The 23,391-nt window shown below is 39.4% G+C and overlaps 2 long non-coding RNA genes across 2 annotated transcripts; one reads left to right on the forward strand and one right to left on the reverse strand.

The window, feature by feature from the left end:
• The first annotated feature begins 10,417 nt into the window (after nt 1-10,417).
• Nucleotides 10,418-10,954, forward strand: LOC120566306. Its single transcript, XR_005640369.1, has 2 exons — nt 10,418-10,659; nt 10,741-10,954. It is a non-coding gene; the product is annotated as an uncharacterized LOC120566306 (long non-coding RNA).
• Nucleotides 10,955-16,370: 5,416 nt separating this feature from the next.
• Nucleotides 16,371-18,599, reverse strand: LOC120566375. The gene is made up of 3 exons (XR_005640394.1): nt 18,400-18,599; nt 17,802-17,897; nt 16,371-16,766 (listed from the first exon to the last, which is right to left on the reverse strand). It is a non-coding gene; the product is annotated as an uncharacterized LOC120566375 (long non-coding RNA).
• Between the last annotated feature and the right edge of the window lie 4,792 nt (nt 18,600-23,391).

The raw sequence follows: 23,391 nt of genomic DNA on the forward strand, positions 1-23,391 counted from the left end.
ATATATATATATATATATATATATATATATATATAATTCAACAGGGGTACTTCAGTCACACCTGGGAAAAGAGAAACTGAAACAAAATACTTGTTTTTTCTGTTCAGTTTGCTTTGTATTAATAAAAAAACTGCTATGCTGCTATTTAAGGAGCAAATAAGAAAGCATATCATTTCTAGATCTGTTTTTATTATAGTGGTGAGATTGTACTTAACGTTACAACTTTTTAAACAGACTTATATGAATTGTTCATTTTCAGACTAATGTTATATGAAGGAATGAAGACTAAATTCTGATGAACAACACACAACAGTGATGCAAAAACTGACATAAACAATCCAGTTTCTTGTGTTATTTCAGTCATATTACAGTTTAGATTTTACTATTGGCTCTAACATGAAATTAGCCAAATCCCCAGGAACATCACACACATATACAAATACTGTCCATCATATGTCGTTCAATCTAGCTAAACAATAAAGGAAATCTATTTGTTTATGGACATCAAGTTAGGCTATATGCTAGCGCCATATGCTAAGTGCTTAATTTATGTTACTCCCCCTCGTAGTTGTGGACGTAAGTTGATATGTCCCACTTCAAAGCTTTCGCTCGTTTCATGATGGGTGCAGGTGAAAGTGCGTCGACCATTCTGTTCCATTGTTGACATATACTAATAATAAAGCAATGGACGGTGGGGGGAAATAAACTCGGTTACAGAGCAGCCATCCGCAACAGACGTTCTAACGTAAAAGTTAATGCACCCTCAACAGGGCAGGGATCATTTCATTGGTCAACACTACAGCTGATATTCTATTGGTTGGGGGATTTAGATAGGGTTGTAACACAAAAAAAAATCAGAGCGGAGGAGAGATCCAAGAGCAGAAGATTTGCAAGCGTGCAGAATCAACATGAGTGTGAGGAGAAGGGCCAAAGCTGAGAGAAGGACATTTGTCCAAGCAACAACATATCTGACTCCAAGCAGAAAGTGTGAGCACAAGCAGAGCAAATCCAAGAGCGAGCAGTGACTATTTGAGTGTGAGAGCAAGGCTTTGAGGGAAATTATTACAAAATTTGAACGTAATATCAGTGAGAAATGCTCTCCAATTGAAAGAATGCGCTCTTGAATAAAGATAGGAATATAACTCTATACCTTAGCATTATGAACGGTCGTATAGTCGTATAGAACAGTATAGCCATACAGACGTCTACAAACATCAGAATGCTCTCTTGTAACTCAACATTTCTCCGTTCTTGGCCGAGATGGGCGACATAGCATTGCATGAATTAGCCAGCAGCTAGCGGATATTTAGCTAACGTTAGTGGTTTGAATCCCAAAATAGAAAATTGAATACGAATATTTGAATATTCAGATCCAGCCCTAGTGTTTTGTAGACCTTGCTTGCGTGTACTTTGACTCAGCATTTGCCTGTTTTTGATTGATCTCCTGTGTACCGAACCTGCTGCAAGTAAAGACTTTTTTCATTTTACCTGCTCTGTGTTTTCAAGTTGTGCTATTGAGTCCTCTTCTTTTCAGCTGGAACTATGTTTTGACAGTCTGAGATGACATTGCCATACTCTAAATCCAGCTGGGTGGTACTATGCTGATTTCCTTCCTTCCTACTGCCCCCCCTCACTTACGCAGTCATGACTGTAGGTGACAAATGCTCCACACTCCAAAAGTCAGCAGACATAATAACACCGTAACAAAAAAAGCTATTAGAGCCAGCTGTCATTTTTAAAAGATGTAATTTCTGAAAGAAAATTAAGCAATCTTAGCTACTTGCCACCTTGAGTAATGTATAATTTCAGTGTATACTGTACAGTGATTTTTATTTCAATATAGATTGAATACAAATGTTATTATCGGCTGTGATGAAGCCTCTGTTTTTTATCTGTGTCCTTCACATTTGCATGGTATCATATACTCAATCATATTAACATTGTCACACTTATTCTGACATTCATATTTGATTTATATTCTGATTTAGATCTCATTTAGATCTCATTCACAGTGATTGAAAGAAAATGTATGTATTTGAGCAGGGAGAGGGAGATAATGATATTTCAAAGAACCAGAAAGAGACTGAGTGGGGGCGAGGAAAAAAAGGATCCACAAAAGTCAGCAAAACCTTAATCAACAAATATACTTCTATTATACTCTAACCTCCATCCTCACAATGTCCATTATGAAGAAAATAAGGTTTGAAAAGAGAAAAAGGCTTCTTGGGACACAGTCATGAATGCAGATTTGCCAGGCTGTGTCAAAATTCATACTGTTTCCAAATAGTCTCCAAAATGATACAGCCCATAAAGAAAAGAGTGGAAAAAGCCCATTATCATTCTTATGGCACATTGGGAGAGTTTCAACCCCTGCTACGGCTAATCAGGGGGGGAGAGCTTTCCAAAACCCTGCAGGGAGCCACAGATTCACAGCTCCCTGAAAATGCTCTTCAGGGTAAACTATTCAACAAAGAAGAGATTTGAAAACAAGAACATCAGAAATCATCGTTTCTTTATGAAAATCAAATACAAAAGTATTCATTAAAATGTGATTCACAGCACTGAAGTTGAGGAAATACTACCCTGAAATACAATGCACCTGTGGTGCATATAACAATCCTGGACAGAAATACATATTTTACTATATTCTAATAGATTGTAATGTACTCGCATAGAAAGAAAGACAGCATTTTTTTCGAGGCTCCCATTGAAGCTGTTTAGCTGACCTGATTCCTACCAGCAACAAATAACAATTGAACATTTCTTTCTTTAGCTAAATTTTTAGCTCCTCTGTTTGTCTCTGTTGACATATCAGACTGACATATTTAATGGCAACGTCTCAACGCCAGCAAAACCAAGGAGACACACACACACACACACCCCTGTCTACATCAGTGGAGCTGAGGTGGAGCTAAGATTTTTAGGTTCCTGATAATCAGCATCACAGACCACCTAGTCTCGCTTGGCCAGACCCTCCTCCAAAGTGGGCTGAAGGAGGGTCTGGCTACTCCAGATTGCATTCGGGGATGGGAGGAAAACATGCTCTAGTGTAATGGCATTTTTTAAAACCAATCAGAATTGTCATGGGCGCTGCAAAATAGTCGTGCGAGAGAAAACTCAGATTAGACAGATAGTCTAGCTAGCTGTCTGGATTTACCCTGCAGAGATCTGAGGAGCAGTTAACCATAGTCCTCAGAAATCCACCGGAGTTTAGAACGCCAACACAAAGAAAGCGGAAGGAAACTGAAAATACATGCATGGAATTTCCTGCAGCACCGGAGCAATCCTAACCCCTTGACGCCTGAATGTATTCACAATTATATACAAAAATGTATTATGTGTGTTTCTGGCTCCAAGCTGATGCTAAATTAAGTTGAGATTGTTAATTTGTCTATAGCATATAGAATAGATATAAATTTAGGTATGATGCAAATTAGCGACAGGCATTTATGGTAAAATTCTTTACAAAATGGTAAAATTAATAAAACATTTTCCCATCTCTGATATGTAGATTTTATTCATGTCACAAAGTTGTTAGAACTTCTAAACTTTAATTGACAAATATATGAATCTTGACAACAGCAAGAAAGAAAACACTCTCCTACTCCCTAACATTGACAGTAGTTTTTTTTAGGGTTATGGTTAGGGTTAATTTCGCTTCCGTGAACCGGATGTAGTTCCCACTCCAACCGGTCCTACGAGAAACCAGTGCGTGCAAAAGGTTCCTAGGTATGTATCGAATGTAAACAAACCGGCAATGGGGGAATACACACGCTATCTCGCCTGCAGTCGGAATGGAAGGGGTTTGATGCAAATTAGCAACAGTCGGCGTTAAGGTGCTAAAAGTGGAATCCGAAGGACCCATCTAGTGAGCATTAGTTAGTATGTTTACATGCACACCGATATACCCCTATTATTCAGAATATGACAAAATTCCAAATGTGATACAGGTCATGTAAACAGCATATTCCAGTTGGATATTCCGAATATAGCATTTTCCGATTAAGACGTGGGATATTCCGGTATTATTCGGGTTTTAGAGGCATTTTTTGGACATGTATACAGCGCATTCAGAATCTGCGTCTCAATCAGGGTTTTTACCTCAGTTTACGGCGTCTTGTCGCTTTACGGCTTATGGTCAGCTTGTGCATTGCTATGGTTTCTGTACACAAACCAACCAGCCAACAGTTTGCAAGGCTGCAGACCCGGTAAGAAGGAGAAACACGGCTACTTTTAAACATTATCAAAGACTTGGATATCAACAGGTTTTTGGACGTGAGCAAACATCGTTATGCCAACCTTTTCAAGAAGCTGGGAAGGACTAAAAGAGGGAGGCTGTGTTTACACGGTCAAACAATTCCACTGAGTTAGGAGCATTTTACAGCATTTTACTGTCTGCTGCTATCCAAATTCCCACGATCACTTTCAATCGATCAAATTTTTATTTTCAAATACATCACAGCAAAGACAGAATGAGGCCAAAGTTAGTGTGATTGTGGAAGCCCCTTGCCCAATCGTCCCAGTGGATAATCTGACCTTGCCTAAAACTGGACTTAAAAGTTTTGAGTTGTCGTCAACTATAACTAGACAAAAAAAAATAAATGATAAAAATGAATAAAACGTGACTCAAATTAATAAGCATTTTCGTCTGCTGACTAAGACTAGATCTAAAATAGCTGCCAAATTTAACACTGGTTTGAATAGAAGTTGTTTACCATATGTTAACTACATTTTTATATTTATCCACTGCAGTGTTAACATGGTAGCAGTGCTTTGCTGTAGTGTGTGTGTGTGTGTGTGTGTGTATAAAGTGGATTTATCAATCTCACCTTAAAGCCCCACAAAGACTTGCGCCAGCCCTGCTTATACTTCCTCTTCCTTCCTCTTATGAGAACCATTTTCATATTAAGACCTTTAGAGACGTTTTTATTTCCCCTGGTCCTTTCTGATTTACTTTAGTTCGGAAACATCGTTCATCTTGACAGCCATGCACAGACCATATAAGAAAGAAACTCCTCAGGTAAAATGAAATCACTCTTCATGAGCCATTCACTTTTTCTCCTGGCTGCAGCTACAAGTTTAGAATCTTCCAAATTTCTGAAGCTACTTTGCATTTTGCTGCGTCATGCCCCGAGAAAAACAACAGGAAGATCTTACCATTCACACATGCTGATATATTCCAATGATTTTACTGCTCTTGTAAATAGCCACAGCTGCAGTGTGCTGATTTGAGCCACTACCTACCTTGCTGTACTTGTACTTGCTGCATTGTAAAGGTGCAGTCAATCAGATTTATCAAAGGTGTATTTTGCACTATATGCAAAATGGAATCTTCTGCTTCAGTGTCTCTTGTGGGAGCTAGTGATCTTGTTTGTTCATATATTATTTTTACTCACACAACTTTGAAGAAAACCTTTGGAACTATCCACATACAAACAGTTACAGATGCAAATCTGCAAAAGAGTTTTATATTTTTAAGTAAAGCATAAACATACTTCTGAAATGTTCCCTTGATGAAACTGAGTTTTTGATACAACTAAAGAACTAAATAAGGAACTCTGAACTTTGATTGTCTGTATACCATGTTGATGCTTTAGTTGCCCTTGGGGTGTCATTATCTTGCATGATTTATAGTTACCTTAATAGCATCCAGACACAATGTGAAAAAGGCTGTACAATACACAATAATATACATGTGTGAATAATTGAATAATGAATAATTTAACAATCTTCACAAAGCCATGTAAATGATATGTTATATAAGTATAAATATGGAATATTCTGACATAAAATAGTATGAACAGCACATTCAGTTTAGTTTACATCAATTGATTCTGGTCCCACTCTATAGTGTTCATTAAAACACCAGTTCCTTTCTGTCAGCGTGTTTAAATGCATATTTAGTTCAGCAGCCTCTCTTTCATAATTCCTGCTGTGCATAAAAGCTGTGTATCCCACCCTCTGTCCATCAGCAGTATAAACCTGACTATCCTTATCCACATAAAAACATGAGGCTGGTCTCTTCGCTGTGTCAAAAACTGCTTCAAAAAACAACCAAAATAGCTCAAAACAGTTAAGCTTCTTCAGCTCCAATCCATTCATCCATCCATTGCTTGATTCGGGGTTGGGTTGTTGGTGACAACAGATCAAGTAAGGTAGCCCAGATCCCAAGGCATTCCCAAGACAGATGAGATATATAATCCTTCCAGCAGCGCCAGCCCGAGCCTTTTGGGGGCCCTAAGCAGAATTTGATTTGGGGGCCCCCCTCCCACCACGCGAAGTCACCTGTGCTTGACGATTATTGACAAGTGTCCCGCTATAATGTTACATTATAAATGAATACAGTGAGGTTATGTATCAATACAGTGACGGATTATGAACTACTGTCCCCCTGGGCACAGATGCATAAGGACCACCCTACTCTATTTGTGCAAAAGTGGGTGCAAACAGTGAGGGGCGGAACATTTTGAATTTGGTAGATGTGATTTCCTGTATTCTGGTACATTTTGGGGATGGTCAGCTGGAGAAGGGCAATACCTAAATTTGTTCAGATTCATAGCGTTTTGCTTTTCGATTCATTAAGGTAGTGACTTCACGCAACTACTTGGGGTTCAGGGCCAAACAACACGCTCTTTCCCACAGGACTTTATGTTTGAGTAAAATATTACATCTATTTATCCTAATAGGGATGCATATTTGGATTTTTTTTCCTGATCGATAGGCCGCCCGTGTTAACAGCTTATTAACAGTTAACAATCAGCTGACTAAGTCCAAGTCCACCCATCTGGGAGAGTTAGCAGCCACAAAGTTGCGTACATTGTTGTTGACACATGCAGCAACTTTCCCATTCCCCAAGTCTCCACCACATCAATTAGTTTAGCTGGTTGTCAGCTGTGGGTCTGCCTGACGTACTCTGTGTTAGTAGGAAGTAGGGCTGGGCGATATGGCCTAAAAAATAAATCCCTGATTTTTTTCACAAAAAAATCTGATTAATGATTTAAATTGATTCCCCCCTACTTAAAATCAATCTGCAGATGACAAATAAATGACAAGTTCACACACACACACACACACACACACACACACACACACACACACACACACACACACACACACACACACACACACACAGGGCATGTATACCATTAGGATTATTCATGCCAATTTTATGTAAATATATTGGTTTTGGAGTGTTTTCCCTACCATTGTATTGGCGCCCTCCGTGAAAGAATGAAAAAATTATATTATGCTATATATTCTACAAATTATATAATTATGCTATATATTCAACAACAACTAAACGGATGCGTGAGATAAAGCTGTTTTCACACATACAGGTAATTCACTTCTCGTTCCTCAGTAAAAGTTCAATTCATTTTGACTTTAGTCGCGCAACCTTGCCCCTATTTTCATCTGTTGCTGAGTAACGTACATTAACATGCCATGGTCTCATGAGTGTAGCATACCTGTAGCAAGCTCCATCGTAGTAATTAGCGGTAAAAAAAGAAACATTGAAGAGGAGCTCCATTCTACAGAGCGGCGATTGCTAGTTGTTAAAGGGGTGATAGAATGCAAAACCGATTTTACCCTGTCATAGTTGAATAACGACAGTTCGGTGGGTAAATAGGACATACATAGAAGCTCAAAATCCCATTGACACCTCTTTACTATGAAAATCTCATATTTTGAAACTGCCGCTGAAAACGGGCGAATCTCAACAAAGCTGGAAGTTGACGTCAACCTCACAAAAAACCGGAACCTTTGTCAGCCCTTGGGTGTATTAAGAGAACGGTCACGCCCCAACATTTACACAACTGACCTGAGATCAGGTAGTCTTCTGAATCTAGCTAGGTCACGCAGATCTCTGCTATTCCATTACAAAATTCACTTCTGAAACTTTTATGTGCGAGAAATCAACTATGTAAAGCTCAAATATGGGCCGCTTTACGAAAATGGATGGCTAATTGCAAATTTTGTCCGACTGTGTGTCGGAGTTCAGCGCAGGTGCTGCCTGTGTAGCTGCCTCGCCGCCCGGCCTGCCTTCCTTCACAGACCCCGGCCTGCTGTGAGGTACTTGGAGCTCCGTCACGACTGGCAGCCCACAGCACTCCATACCCGCGCAAAGTCACCGTCTCTTGGGCTAATGACAACCAAATGCCCCTGCCCTGACAGAGCTCCAGGGCCTGCAACTCCCCTCTTCCTGCTAGCTAAATGCCCGGTGTATGTGAGTGAGAGCGAGGTCAGCGAGCTTGTTATGCCAGCAATCTCTTACCACAGGTTTCAGTTAATCTTTTAATGTGTGTAATTATAATGTGTTGAGTTACTTAAACAAACGATTGGGGAAATAAACGCCGCTTGTCCGCGAGTCTCATTGATAGAGCCTGCTGCTGGATGTAGCTCTATCAATGAGAGCTAGCTAGCCTCCTCTTTGAATTCCTCTGAAATATTCTTGAAATCGGACCCCGTTGTCAGCTTTATAAGATATTTAGCTAGATGTTGTATACATGGCGTGACGAAATTAAAACTGTAAATATCTTCAAATTATGACCAAAAATGAAGCTAACTATCTGTGATTTGTAGCTACACAGGTAGCTAGGATTGAAGGGACAGTTGCAGCTAATGGAAGCCCTACTCTTCACAAATATTCATTAATTTGAAATCGGACACCGTTGTTAACTTTATAAGACATTTAGTTAGATGTTGTATACGTGGCGTGACGAAATTCAAACTCGTAAAAACTTGTAAATATACTCCGAAAATGAAGCTAACTATCCGTGATTTGTAGCTACAAATCTACATCCAGCCGCAGGCTCTATCAATGGGACTCGCGGACAAGCGGCGTTTATTTCCCCAATCGTTTGTTTAAATAACTCAACACATTATAATTACACACACTAAAAGATTAACTGAAACCTGTGGTAAGAGATTGCTGGCGTAACAAGCTCGCTGACCGCGCTCTCACTCACATACACTGGGCATTTAGCTAGCAGGAAGAGGGGAGTTGCAGGCCCTGGAACTCTGTCAGGGCAGGGGCATTTGGTTGTCATTAGCCCAAGAGACGGTGACTATGGAGTATGGAGTGCAGTGGGCTGCCAGTCGTGACGGAGCTCCAAGTACCTCATAACAGGCCGGAGTCTGTGAAGGAAGGCAGGCCGGGCGGCGAGGCAGCTACACAGGCAGCACCGGCGCTGAACTCCGACACACAGTCGGACAAAATTTGCAATTAGCCATCCATTTTCGTAAATCGGCCCATATTTGAGCTTTACATAGTTGATTTCTCGCATAAAAAAGTTTCAGAAGTGAATTTTGTAATGGAATAGCCCGATAAACAATGTATAATTTTGCAGTGTCTGAAATATGAGAGTCTCCCATGTGTTTCTATGTAGTTTGCTCAAACCAATCAGCACGTAGCTCATTCGGAATATTAATGAGCATACCATATTTGGAAGAAAAGCTTTTGTTCCAAATAGAGCCATATTCACAGGGTAGTTAAGGGCCTAATAAAATAGCATTCGGGCAATTTTCAGCCCAACCAATGTTACATACCCTATTAGGAGACCTTAAGGAACCGTGTAAAATACCCTATATAATCATTCTATCACCCCTTTAAAGCCACTACAGACCTCCGTCTCAGTTCGGTCGCATCAGCGGCTTTTAGTGGATGTTTTGAGCCGCATCAGAGTTCCTCAACACCGGGTCCGGTGCTCCGTCAGGTCAGCCGTAGTTCGTAGTTCAGTTATCCAATAATAGGTGACTTTGAGCCGGGTACAGAGCACAATGAGATGCCGGTCATTTCGGCGGATATTATGGTTAAGTAAGTAATGAAACGAGTAGTTAAGAAAATAACTAATATTAGCCGCTGTCGCTGCCATGTTGTTTGTGTATCTCCATAGCAAACGCGCGGGGGGAGGGCTGGGCCCATTCTGAACTACTGGAGCCCAGATGGGACCATCGGCGAATGTTAAGAGGAAAAAACAACACTCGATTGGGGGCCCCCTGGTGGCCAGAGGGCCCCAAGCAGCCGCTTAGTTCGCTTATGCCTCGGGCCGGCGCTGCCCTCCAGCGTGTTCTGGGTCTACTCTGGGCTCTCCTCCCTTGGTGATCACCAGCGAGGCAGATTTAAAGTTCAAGAGTTAAAGAATTGCACTTCCATAGGCTACAGGAATAAATATTAATGTATAAAATTGAAGTACCTTTTGAATTTTTTTCTTTGCAACTGGAATTTCTGACTGGACATGTGTTAGATCACCATGGAGCTCTGTAGCTCTGATTACCTGGAGGTACTTCCACCTAACAACTATTTTCAATAATATTGTACTGCTTTCCTACATGGCATTACCATGGCATACCATTAAGTGCTGACGCCATTAATTAGTTTTCGTAAACAGAATCAACTCAACAAGGGTAGTGTTGTGGGTCAGCTGCCTTGTTCCCCCTTCCTGTGTGTTTGTGTCTCCCTTTTTCCCCTCCGTGTCTGTCTGTTTGTCTCTACCTGGAAGTGACAGGGGGCGTGTCAAGAGGAACTAGGTCAAGAGGCGTGGCCATTCATCCCTGCTCTGTTGCCGGCACAGCTGATGCTCATTCCATGATTCACACCTGCAGTATTTAAACCCGGGCTGTTCACCTCTTCACCGTCAGATTGTTACATACCTCGACGTGGTAACTTTGCGCAATATCCCTGCTCCTAGCAACTCTCTTGATTTTGTGTGTACTTTGTCTAACTGCAATTCCTTTGTGCAGATCCCACCGTAACCTGCTTCCCACCTGCCGTGCTCCGCCGTGCTGCCTGCCTCACACCAACTCAGACATAACCACCTGTTTCGTCTGGATTCAACTGTGGAACTGCTTCAGATCTGTCACTGCCTGGTTTCAGTCCACTCCCAGAAAACTACTAGCTCTGCCTAGATTGTTCATCTCCACTGAGTATTTTCACCTAATAAATACTTGAACTATTTATCTGTGTCCTGTGAGGTATCTCTGTGTGCTGGGTTATATATACACCCTTAACAGGTAGTTGGGATTAGTGTTATGTCATTCGCAAACAATTTGTTCAAAAGAACAAATCTTTCGGGTGAACGAACTGAATCACTTCCTGAAAGGATCTGTTCATTTCTCAGTTTAGCTGAGCTCTCAGTCAGTTGAGAGCGAATGTGCAGGGTCTCACTAAGTGAGTGATTCAGTCAGAGCTCCGGTCAAGCACTGAATGATATGGTAAACAAATCTTTTTAATTAATGGATTGTAGTGATTCAGTCCACTGAAAATAACTGCTCTGCCAGGGATATAATTACGTGCTGAGCTACTATACTGTGCTTTAAACACTAACCTGATAATATTAATAATAATAATAATAATAATAATAATGCATTTCATTTATAATCGCCTTTCAAAACAATCAAGGACACCCTACCCTGAAATTCCATCAGGTGCAGAAGTTCTGGCTGTGCCGTGGTTTTGTTCCGTCCTCCACCACGTGCCATACCATAAAAAAGTTAAAACTCTACCATGCAAAGCGAAAGCCATATATCAACAACACCCAGAAACACCGCTGGCTTCTCTGGGCCTGAGCTCATCTGAGATGGACTGATGCTGTGGTCTGACAAGTCCACATTTCAAATTGTTTTTGGAAATCATGGACGTCCTGTCCAAACAGGAGGACCATCCAGATTGTTATCAGCGCAAAGTTCAAAAGCCAGCATCTGTGATGGTGTGTGGGTGTGTTAGTGCCAATGGCATGGGTAACTTGCACATCTGTGAAGGCACCATTAATGCTGAAAGGTACATACAGGTTTTGGAGCAACATATGCTGCCATCCAAACAGTCTTTTTCAGGGATGTTTCCGCTAATTTCAGCAAGACGCCATGCCATGCCACATTCTGCACGTGTTACAACAGCGTGGCTTCATAGTAAAAGAGTGCAGGTACTAGACTGGCAGTCCAGACCTGTCTCCCATTGAAAATGTGTGGCCAGTATGAAGTGCAAAATACGACAACGGAGACCCTGGACCGTTGAGCAACTGAAGTCATACATCAAGAAAGATTGGAATTGAATTCCACCTACAAAGCTTCAACAATTGGTGTCCTCAGTTCCCAAACGCTTAGTGAGTGTTGTTAAAAGGAAAGGTGATGTAACACAGCGGTAAACATGCTCCTGTCCCAGCTTTTTCGGAACGGCATCAATGGCATCAAATTCAAAATGAGTGAATATTTGGAAAAAAAAGTTAATTATAGCTAGTTTAGCTCAGTTGGTAGAGCAGGCGCACATATATAGAGGTTTACTCCTCAATGCAGCGGCCGCCAGTTTGACTCCGGCCTCTGGCCCTTTGCTGCATGTCATTCTCTCCCCTTTCATGTCTTCATCAGTCCTGTGAAAATAAAGGCCTAAAAATACCCCCCAAAAAAATATACCTGGTGCATATTTTTAGCTGAGTGGAGAGCCACTTCTCGCATGCCTTATGGACACGCTGCGTTGCGGCTGGTGTAATAACAAGCATTGTCTTGAATAGACCCGATTGCTGGAGAACGCCACGTCGCCGCTGGCCCTTACAGGTACAGTTAAATCAAGGCGTCATAGAATCAAAAAAAACATTAATATAGTAATTTAAGAAAGCCCCATTTAATTTATTAGGCTTTCTGGGGAGCCCATGTCTCTTTCAGGGAAACCTGTGAAATGTGTTATGCACCTGTATTGGTTAAAAATGGAAACTGACAAGGGAAAACCCTGTCCAGTGTAGACAGAGGATAGAAATAATGGAGCCACATACTGTCAGAGTTGAGCAGGGGGTGAAAATGTCAACCCTTTAAGTTTTAAACTCTTGACAAAGATAGCCTAAAAGATAGATAAAGATAGACTTGCCTAAAATGAGACTGTGACATTAAAAGCTCCACAAGGTCAGGTAACATCAGCCCACCACAAACAATAAATCACAGACAAATAATAATTAGCACTTCCTCACAAATCAGCATGAATAGATAACCTTAAATATCTGCTCATTACTCCTTATCTCAACTGCCAACCTTCTGGATTAGCAGCAAACACTTTGAAGTGCATTTGTGGAGAAAATCATTAGTCCTACAATTAGTTTTATTGATGCCAACAGGTATGTCTGCCAACTGGCGGCTCAAGTCCACTCCCCGCCTTTCTTAAGTTTATTTTGAACTAAATCGGGTAGCAATAGGGGGGAGATAACCGCAGTGTGTGTGTGTGTGTGTGTGTGTGTGTGTCCCCTTGCAGTGTCAGTGCCATGCTTTAGCCATAAATCAACAACAAAGAAAGTAATTTTCTTTGCCCATGTTATAGTGTGAAAACACTGCCAAGTTATGAATAAAATTTCACTCTGAATTCCAGACTACTTGTTTAATAAGTGCTGTACTTTTTAGGACTGTCAAAGTTAACGCATTATCGTGTTAAAACAATTTGGCTTGAACACCACCAATTCTTTTCACGCTTTAACGCTGGTTCTGTTTGAATGATGATCTCATCTGATGTCTGAATTGTATGAACTAAACTACAGACTGGAGTCTCTGAACTGGTCTGCAGGTCTTTGTTAATAAAATGTCTGCGTATGAAATGTCTGTATCGTTACTGCATTTTTAGAACTTATTATAATCTAGTCGCAGGTCTAGTCTCTCGCCCACACAGAACCTCAAGTAACTATGATTTTCCTTTCGTGATTTTGTGCTTTGAGTCAGAGGCACAGTAGCGTAAGCCAGACCTATCTCCACAGCACTGCGTCAGCGCTAGAGAAAGGAACGCAGCCATCATTCTGCTACAGGGGGAGTAAATGCTCTGAATTGTTTGCATTTCTTTAAACTAATCACAATTGTTGCTCTGGCTGCAGCGACGGTGCCCTTGCAAAATAGATAGTGGAATAGTGGAAGGGGAGGAGAATCCCAGCCAATGGCAGGCTTATACCCACAGTCTATATCCGGTGAGTCAGACTAGAGACACAGCAGCCTTCAGTGGTGTTGATAGTGCTGACCACATAGACTATATAAAATATGGACGAAGTCTACGTGACGTCATCCATAGGTTTCTGAAAAGCCACAATAAAGCTCAAAGTAGGCGGCTCCCAGTGGCTTCGGCCTTCCCCATCTTATCTGCGCCAACTGCACCATGGGCGTAGGAAGCATTAAAAATGTGGGTGGGACAATCTTAATGGGAGGTCTGGTACTCTGCCCCCAGAAACATTGAAGCAGAAGACAATTCCTGTATGCTGGTAGTGTAACAGGTGGTTTGATGCATGAGAAAAAAGATGGGTACATTTTGTAATTTCACCCAGAGGATGTGGTCGGCCCCAAATGACATATTTTAATATATTAAAATAGCTAAACGTACAGAAATTGATTCAATGACTTATTTAATTTCATTTATTTGTTTATTTTACAGGGACTGTGAAAAGGCTTCCTTTCTCCCTTTTCACTAGGCCCTGTTCCCAAAATTAATACTATTTTGTGTCTGCTTAATCCTTATTTTCAGTGTAATGTCGTAGGTTATTGTTTTAGTTTATTTGTTACTTTATTATTTGACGTAGGCCTGTTCAGTACACCGTAAAAAATAAAAAGTTGACACAACTTACAATTTTAAGGCAACAAACTTCAGCAAAATTTTAAGTTGGGGAAAAAAACTTAACTTTTTAAGTTTTGCTTTTGAGTTGGTCCAACTGTCAATTTTAAATTTGCGTAACTTAACTCCAAGTTGCGGTAACTCACAACAATGAATTAAGGGAACTTTAAATCCTTACTTATCTCAACCTAACTCAAAATTGCAGTAGCTTATAATTCCGAATTGGGAAAACTTCAAAACCTTACTTATCTTAACTAAACTCAAAGTCGCAGTGACTCATAACAATACATTGTGATGACTCTAAAACCTTTCTTATCTCAACTCAACTTCCAAGTTTCAGTAACTCATGATTGTGCTTTGTAACAACTTTAAAACCCAAGGGCAATTTCAATATAACCATAATACCCACTTATACAAATAATTTGCACATACAAATAATCATACAATGTCTTGATTCAAAGCTTTTTTTTAATTCAACATGTTTAACATGTATCAAATGCTTCATACAAGCAACAGAGCAGCGGAAACCCGTAACTGACCCAATCAGGCCAAACAGTTGTACTTTTCTAACTTGTAAAATGTTGCAGCAAATGCTATATGTATTAAAATACTGTCGGTGTATCAACAATTTCACACAATGAAATCCTTACACAAGTAAATAACAGTATAGTATTATATATAACTAATAAAGTGCAGGTTACTTAAAGAACAACTGAATATAAGAAATGGGTAGAAAAGGAGACAAAAACTTAAAAAGTGTACAGATAGAGCAATGTTTGTTAGTAAGTTAAACAGTTATACAGTTAAAAGCATAGCTCAGCATATTTGAAGTGTGGTTGTATGAGCTACCTTTGCATAGTTAGTCTTTTCCCTTATGGAGATGGTGATTAGTGCATTCACTATAAGGAGTTTGGGGGAGATGTCCCTTAGCCCTGTATTACTATGCCAACTCATGCTTGTGGAGTGCAGCGAATCACTCAACACGCCAAATCAGAGCAGGGGAGTTGGTGCAGAAATACATGGCCCAAACTAGACTACAAAAAAAAGTGCAAAAATAAATGTCTGTCTGGCGGCAAACTAAAGCAGAGACAACATTTTGTGTACATTTGAACAGACATTTATTTATTATTTTAGGTAAGCATTTCCTATGTGGTAAAAAGGCATTTTTTCTACTCACCCCCACAGTACAAGGATGACTTCTGCTACAGTGACATCTCCCCCATCTCCTTATAGTGACTGCACTCATCGCCATCTCCATAACTATGCATAGGTACCTCAAAGAACCCCACTTAAAAAAATGCTAAACTATTCCTTTAATAAACAGTGTTGCCTGGACAGTAGGTGTGCAAAAAAATCGATTCACATTTGAATCGCGATTCAAGCTCTACCGTTTTTTAAATAGAAAATCTAGGGCTGCTCCCTCTTAGTCGACTAATCGGTCGTTTTGGTCTTAGTCAACTTAGATTTCTTTAGTCGATTAGTCATGTTTGATGCTTTTTTCATGCTGAATGACTTATTTCCAAGAAACGTACGAGCACATCTCTGGTAAACACACAAATTAAGGGTTGACATTTTACCTAATAGATATCACCGTGAAATCTACTTTAATAACTTTCATTAAGGCAGTTATTTGTTGTATTACGTTTTTCTGAAATGTGTTTAAATATGCAAAGGAGGCATTATCTTATTCAATATATGCATCCTTTTGCATGACTCTTTGCGGAGAAACTCAGATTTACAGATCTGTCGATTAAATCAACTAATCTATTAGTCGATACAGTTGAATGAGTGTTAGTTGACTAAGAATTTCTTCAATCGAACACAGCCCTATGAAAATCGATATTGAATTGTGACATTTTCTGAATCGTGCACCCCTACTGAACAGTAGTAGTTGTGGATGTCAGTTAACATATTCTAATTTTTTTACTTAAATACTTAGTAAGGACAGCAAGGTTAGATTAGTTAACAACTTCTGAAATGTTTCGAAGGTGTACCTCAGTTCCTTGGGAAACTAAATGTTTGAGGCATATCAGCCCAAAGAGCAAAACAAAGGCCGTTAGCAGGTCAGGGAGGTCTTGTAAGACGATGTCTTCTTCTAGAACCACAGCTACATTTGCAACTTGCCGGAGCCGTACTTTGATCATCCTCCATAGTAAGTATCCCCACAATGAGGCTTTGTCTGCTCCTCTTCTGGGTCAGTATCCTTGTGATGTCAGACAGGAAAGACAAATATATGATTAGTAAATCAAACTGACAGACATTTTGCAATCTTTAGAGTATTTGTACATGTTGTATTAGTATTTTTACTTCTTCCCCTGATTATAAGCATGTATCTAGTAGGGCTGTCAAAGAATATTCTAAATTTGAATATATATTCAAATTGTTAAAAAAACAACTGAGATTTGAAAATGAAAATGTACAGTTTAATTATATATTGTAAGAGAATTAAAAAAAACGGCACTACTGCGGCTATCTGCCTCACAGGATCGTTTGCTGCTTACTAAATGTTCAGCTTTCTGACAAAGACAATCTGGGTTTAGCAATTGGTCATGCTGATGACCTATCAGGCGGCTGCCGGTACCGGAAATAAACAAACAAAGAGGGCAAAGAAAAAGAAGACAGTACAAAGACGCTAATGTAAATCTTAAATTGCAGAGACAACGAGAAAAAATTGTCATACAATTAATGGAATGGGAAGAGACTTGGTTGTTAATCACCAAATTATAATAACTAATAAAACGGTCCCTTTAGAATTGACAGAAAATAAGACCTCCCTGTGCCGTGTATCTGACAGGAGAGAGCTGCGTTAATACCTTCAAAAGAGCATAAGTTTAGTATGAATACGTTATATTAGAAGCTTTATTATATATCGGCTATATATGAATTTAAGTTTCCAAAATTAGGTATCTAGATTAATTAATGAGTAAACATGGATTTGATGACAGATTTCTGACTGAGTTTCTTATCCGTTTCACAACTATACGTTTCACTGCAGTTGCAATTATGGGGCTTTTAGATGGCACTAAAGAGCACCAAACCAAATTTCTCAATATTGCAGCTTGAATAAAGAATATTAACAGCAAAGTACATCTATTTGAGACACTTCATGCATTTAGATAAAAATGGGCAAGGACAACAGTGGATAGATAAACTGGAATGGAAAAATGGGCAGTGTTAACTGTTCGGTAACAATCCTAGTCAAGTACAACATAAACAGGAGTTGCTAATAACCACTCACCAGACAACTCCTGTACAGCTTCTCGTGACTTTCACAGATATACAAAGGAAGGCCCTTCAAGGCTGCAGCCTGTCTGTGTGCTGTGATGTCATTGGTCTGAACACACAAAAGATGGATGAAAAACATAAAAACAAAATCTAAGTAACAAGCAGAAAAGCCAAAGCTACGCCAAAGGGACTGGCCAGTTAACAATTGAGCAACTTCTGTGACAGCTGCCTTTTTTATTTACTAAGGCAGAGGACTAAAACTGAATCACACAATTAACTGTATTGGTAAGTATTGGTAAACCGCTGTTTTCTTCCACATCGAGCAAATTTTAGTAGAATGCAAATCTAAGGGTAACTCAAAACTTACAATATATAATGCTTTTTAACTGCTACATGTGCCACTTTGTTCAGCACCTAGTCGCTACTTTTTCTGTACGTTAGGTAGTGTATAATGGGTTAATTCTAATGTTTGATACTATGATAAACACCTTAAATTGGAAACTTTGTATTTATTATTTTAGCTTTATATATCTTGCAGTAAAAAATCCCATGATTTCTTGCAATACAACTGTCAACATTTTCCAAAATACTGAGATTACTAAATTAATCACCTCTTCATCCAGTCCCTTAAGGAGTTGATCCATCTCAGACGGAATAGCTGGCCTCCTAGCCCGATAGAGTCTAAGCAGTCCTGGAGTGTGCAGATTAATGGCTGCTCTAAAGTTGTCTAGTAGGTTCTTGTTGGTGATCCGATAGAACTCTGCCTGCCTCTGTGATACAGACAGTAGGCCTAGTGCTTCAGGAGAACAGCTTCTTTAAGGTTGGTGAATTTGCAGGATTTGCATTGCCAACTCAATCTGAAAGACAAAGGTTACAATATATTGGTAATAAGCAAAACATAGGAGAAACAATTCTTAAATCAGGTTCTTAATCAGTTTAAAACATTGATTAATTGTGGTGCAACAGATCAGTTGATCCATACACATACGCGTATATTTTAGGAGTTGAGCCCGCGTCAGTCAAGCGCAATAACATTCATTAATGGGCCCGCTCAATCTCGAAGGCTGGGAGTGTCAGCTGCGCGGCGTGTCCGTTTTTATTTGGGCTCCCATGTTACCAGGTTAGAGCTTACACACCTCCACACGCACGCCACGTCTCGAAGCGCGCTCCGAGCCACACGGAAAACGCATGCATGCTAGAAATAGAACCAACGACTATTTTTCAGCGACGCCGAAGCGTGTTGGAAGCATTTCCAGGCAAAATAGAATATAAAAATATGTTTATATGTCGTTCAGACACGAATATATATTAATAAATGACCTGTTGATGTTTGAAAGCCTCGAGATTTTCTAATATTGCACCTGTCAATACAGAAGGAAATATTCTGGAGCCTATTTTGCCGTCAATACTGCCGACGTTGTCTTTTCTGTAATCAGATCTGTAGATATTTATGTTTAACACAGTATTTCATTTTATCAATGAGAAACATACAGTACATGTGTACAGACAAGGCTAGCAGCAGCATTTCTGGTGTGTAAAGACAGAAAAATCCACGCAGCTGACACGCAACAAGAAACGCACGCCGCTCCACGCAGGCAGTGTGTAACCGTCCTAACTTTGCCATCTGTCTTATAAAACCTCCTTGCTTCTCTCCAGAATCAGAAGACAGAGAGATGCAGGTGGAAGTCTGTCTTGAGGCAGCATGATTTAGCTAGAGCAATCTATTCTTCTTACCTATTATTTAGACATTATACTTATACTAACGCTAACTCACGTTAGTACTAAAGTTACTTTAAAACACTATTCACAACACTGACTTGAATTGAACCCAACTAGCTAATAGCTTAACTGTTGGTACTAGCGAGCTAGCTAGGTTGTTTAGGTTTAAGCAACCGAAAGCCGACCCTGTTAGAAATGTATAACGTTACTAGCTAGCTAACGTTCCCGCAATTACGAAATAGTAGCTAGAATCACACAAGTATTTTAACTTAGCTAACGCTACCGGTCTGAAAAGTTTTTCGAAGTTTAAACGGTAACCTTAGCCAAGTTAGATACCTCTGAGAAAAGTACCGCATTTATCAGCTAACGTTAGTCTTAGCTAACGGTAACCTTGCTGCTAGCTAAGCAGAAGCTAGCGGCTAACGTTAACTCTGGCTGGCCAAACTGTTGTCAATAAAGTAACACTGCCTACCTTATCCACTAATGTATCACACAATTATACAATTACACAATTTATATTTTAAGTGAAAAAAAGGTTCAAACTTGCCTGTGCAGACCAATTGTAGTGTGGGCTCCAGGTTTCATGCAGCTCCGCTGCAACAGCCAGTGCGGGGATCTGATGACTTCAAGTGACTATCTTCAACTCGGACAGTTGGCTTTCCCGCATTTCACAACAAAGACATATGAGTTATCAGAACTTTCTCCACTTGTTGTGGACATTTAAATATAAGTTGTGCATCCCAACTGAATTATGTATTTTGTAATGACTTACTAAATGCCGTTGAATCATACAAATTTGAACTTTTGCTGGAGCGACTTACATTTTTTAGTCAAATATTAATAATTTACATTTTCAATTCTTAAACACTTAAAATACTTTTTCATGTCAACAATATTAAGTTGGAGTTTTTACAGTGTAGGTTTTATGGGTTCATAGTGTTTTGCTATGGTTCTGCTTGTGATGTGGGGGAGATCAGCTGCTCACTAGTTTCATTGAGGAGATTGCATGCAGGTTTGCCTCATTGGGTCCTTTCTGTAGGGAGGGGCTGGGTAATCCTAAAGTGTAGAGCAATAGGTAAAACCGTTTTTGCAGCAATTGACATTTGGATGTTATGTTGGGGCTTGTGGCTATATATATATATATATATATATATATATATATATATATATATATATATATATATATATATATATATAACTAGGAATGTCAGCAATCACATTTATCTACATAGTATGGTATTTTCTACATTCAAGTGTCTTGTTTTTCTTCAGTTTGGCTCACCCTCTACCCACCAGTACAGGTGGTAGGTGCCAATTGGGTGAGGCTGGATTAAAAGGGTTTGAGGAGAAGGGGAGTGTGAGAGAAGGGATGGGCAGCTTGCAGATAGGTTGCTGGTTTCATTTGCTTAAGTTTAAAGTGAGTTTTAAAAAAAATTGTGTTTCGGTTTGAGTATGTTTTGGTGTCGTTTTGTTAATAAATACACAAATTGTGCACCTTAAAAGCCTCCTCTCCAGTTGTCAATCCTGACAGGGACAATTCTCATTAACAACATTTATCCATTTAACAATTATCAACGGCAAAGTAACTGAAAATAAGACAGAGTTAGCTCAACAGGCTAATTGTAATCTGTTGTCCATGGCCAGTGTTAAACTGGCAACCTAAAAAAAAAGCAATTTCTGTTAAATTGATTTCTTTGATGTTATCAAATCAATTAGTAAAGTGAAAAGGACAACTGTAGTCAAAGTGCCTGTCTGCATTCTCCAAAACACGTCATTCATCTTCCAATCATTTCTACTACTATAAACAATCACCAGGACCTGAGGCCCATGTGTCTGGACAAAGTTTTGTGTCGCCAATTTCCAATGATAAATATACATACATTTGCGTAAGCATGCAACAAGATTTCTAAAAGAAGTTGTGAAGTTAACTCTTTCAAGAATAGGTTGGATACATTTTGTTTGTCAAAAGATGTCCTGTACAATTACAAAGCTGGTTTGTAATTTATGCATTTATTATAAATAAATGTGATTTTTATTTTATTTTTATTAATGTGATTTCATATTTGTTTGTATCATTTTTGTTTTGTTGTACACAGTGTTTGAGTCTAGAATAAAAGGATTTTATCCCGTACCAGAAATTTTCAGTACATTTCAAGGCAAATATATTTATCCACTCCTTGATAAGAGTGTTAAACTGTGTGATTAATTGGTGCTAAATCACAATAAACTGTGGACAATCATGCCATTAAACCCAATTAAATATTTTAATCGATTGACATGGCTAGTATTTTTGCACTAAACCCAAGCTTCACCTTGCTCAGTGAAAATTCCTTTACATAAAATTGTCTTATAGCATTTCTGTGACCGCTCATTTATATTCCAAAATCTGGAACAAGCATATCTATTTAGTTGCCACAGCCTTTATCTCTGCAGGATGAAAATATTACAGCAACCCACAAACAAGTCCATGAATATAATGCTGTCCAAAACAGTAAACAATAGCCTCATTTGGTGAGGTAACACAATGAGCATCATCACCATCGCTTTCTATGAGTGCCTCAGTGACTGTTGCAGCATGTCAGCTGTAATATTACAACAAAACACAACAGGCATTTAGAGAGCTGTGACTCTGCATATACCTGCCAATAGCTAAGTCTTTATGATGTTGATGTAGAGGATTAATTTTTGTCGCAGTGCCAGTTTGTCCCAATGCATTGAGCTGTCTGTATTTTGGCCAGCAAACCTCCCAGCAACAAGAAAAAAAGAAACAAAATTATCAATATTAGGTCACTAACGAGTATGTTGATAGTAATTCAATGTTGTCATATTTACGAAACTCGTTGGCTCTACCAACATCCATTCACCCACACTTAAAACAATTCAGTTTCCATCAATTCAAACACAAAATCACAAAAAAAAAACAGGAGAACAATTAGCAGCACTGACCATAAGTGATGAATGGCCTAGAAGAGCAAGGACTTTTTTTATTCTGTTACCTTTGCCTCTGAGAATAAAGTTGGTGATTGCATTGGTAAGCACTACAGCAAACTCACCAATATAATGTTGTTGATGCTGTTATTCTGCTGTGGTCATCTAATTTCTTCTCTAAAACCCCTCATCTATAGCTGCTTATCTTGTGCAAAGTCATGGGGGGATGGCCCCTGTCCTTCAGCTCGCAGTCTACGACAGGGTTAACACACAGAGACAACTACAACAACTATTAACTTAGCAAGTGTTCTGCTAGTCGGTCTAAACTTAAAACACATTTACACCTGGCATTAGCATGCAATGCTGCATCAAGAATTCTTATCTTGATAAAGAAAACACAGTTTAATGCCAGATGTGAATACACGCATAACACATTGCCATCATAATACAATTAGATCATCTCTAGACCATATCTGGAAGTTGTATGGCACGCATAGTAATCAGATCTCAGTTAGGTGGCAGATACAGATAATGTGTTAATGCCAGATGTAAATGGGGCCTTAGAGTTGCCAACTCACCAAACCTGCATGCCTTTGGACTATGGGAAGAAACAGGAATACCTGTAGGTAATGATGTCCAAATAGAGCTTCGTGAAGCAATTTCATTTTCTGAGCCCAATAGATGGCGCTCTTTGTTTGACAAAGAGTTGAAAGTCCTGATGGCCAAATGAAGCCGCATGAAGCTTTGTGAAACATTTTATTTATTTTGAGTTCACTAGATGGCACTCTTGGTTTAAAGAAAAAGGCTTAAGGAATGGCAATTCAGTGTGCTTTCAACCCATTGTTGAACAGAGAACGCCATCTAGTGGCCTCATAAAATAAAGAAATTGCTTTACAAAGCTTCATTTGGACATAACTCGTCAGTCCCTCCAGAAAAACGCGATTATGCAATCACAT

Source organism: Perca fluviatilis, chromosome 10 (genome assembly GCF_010015445.1).
Source record: "Perca fluviatilis chromosome 10, GENO_Pfluv_1.0, whole genome shotgun sequence".
NCBI classification, from domain to species: domain Eukaryota; kingdom Metazoa; phylum Chordata; class Actinopteri; order Perciformes; family Percidae; genus Perca; species Perca fluviatilis.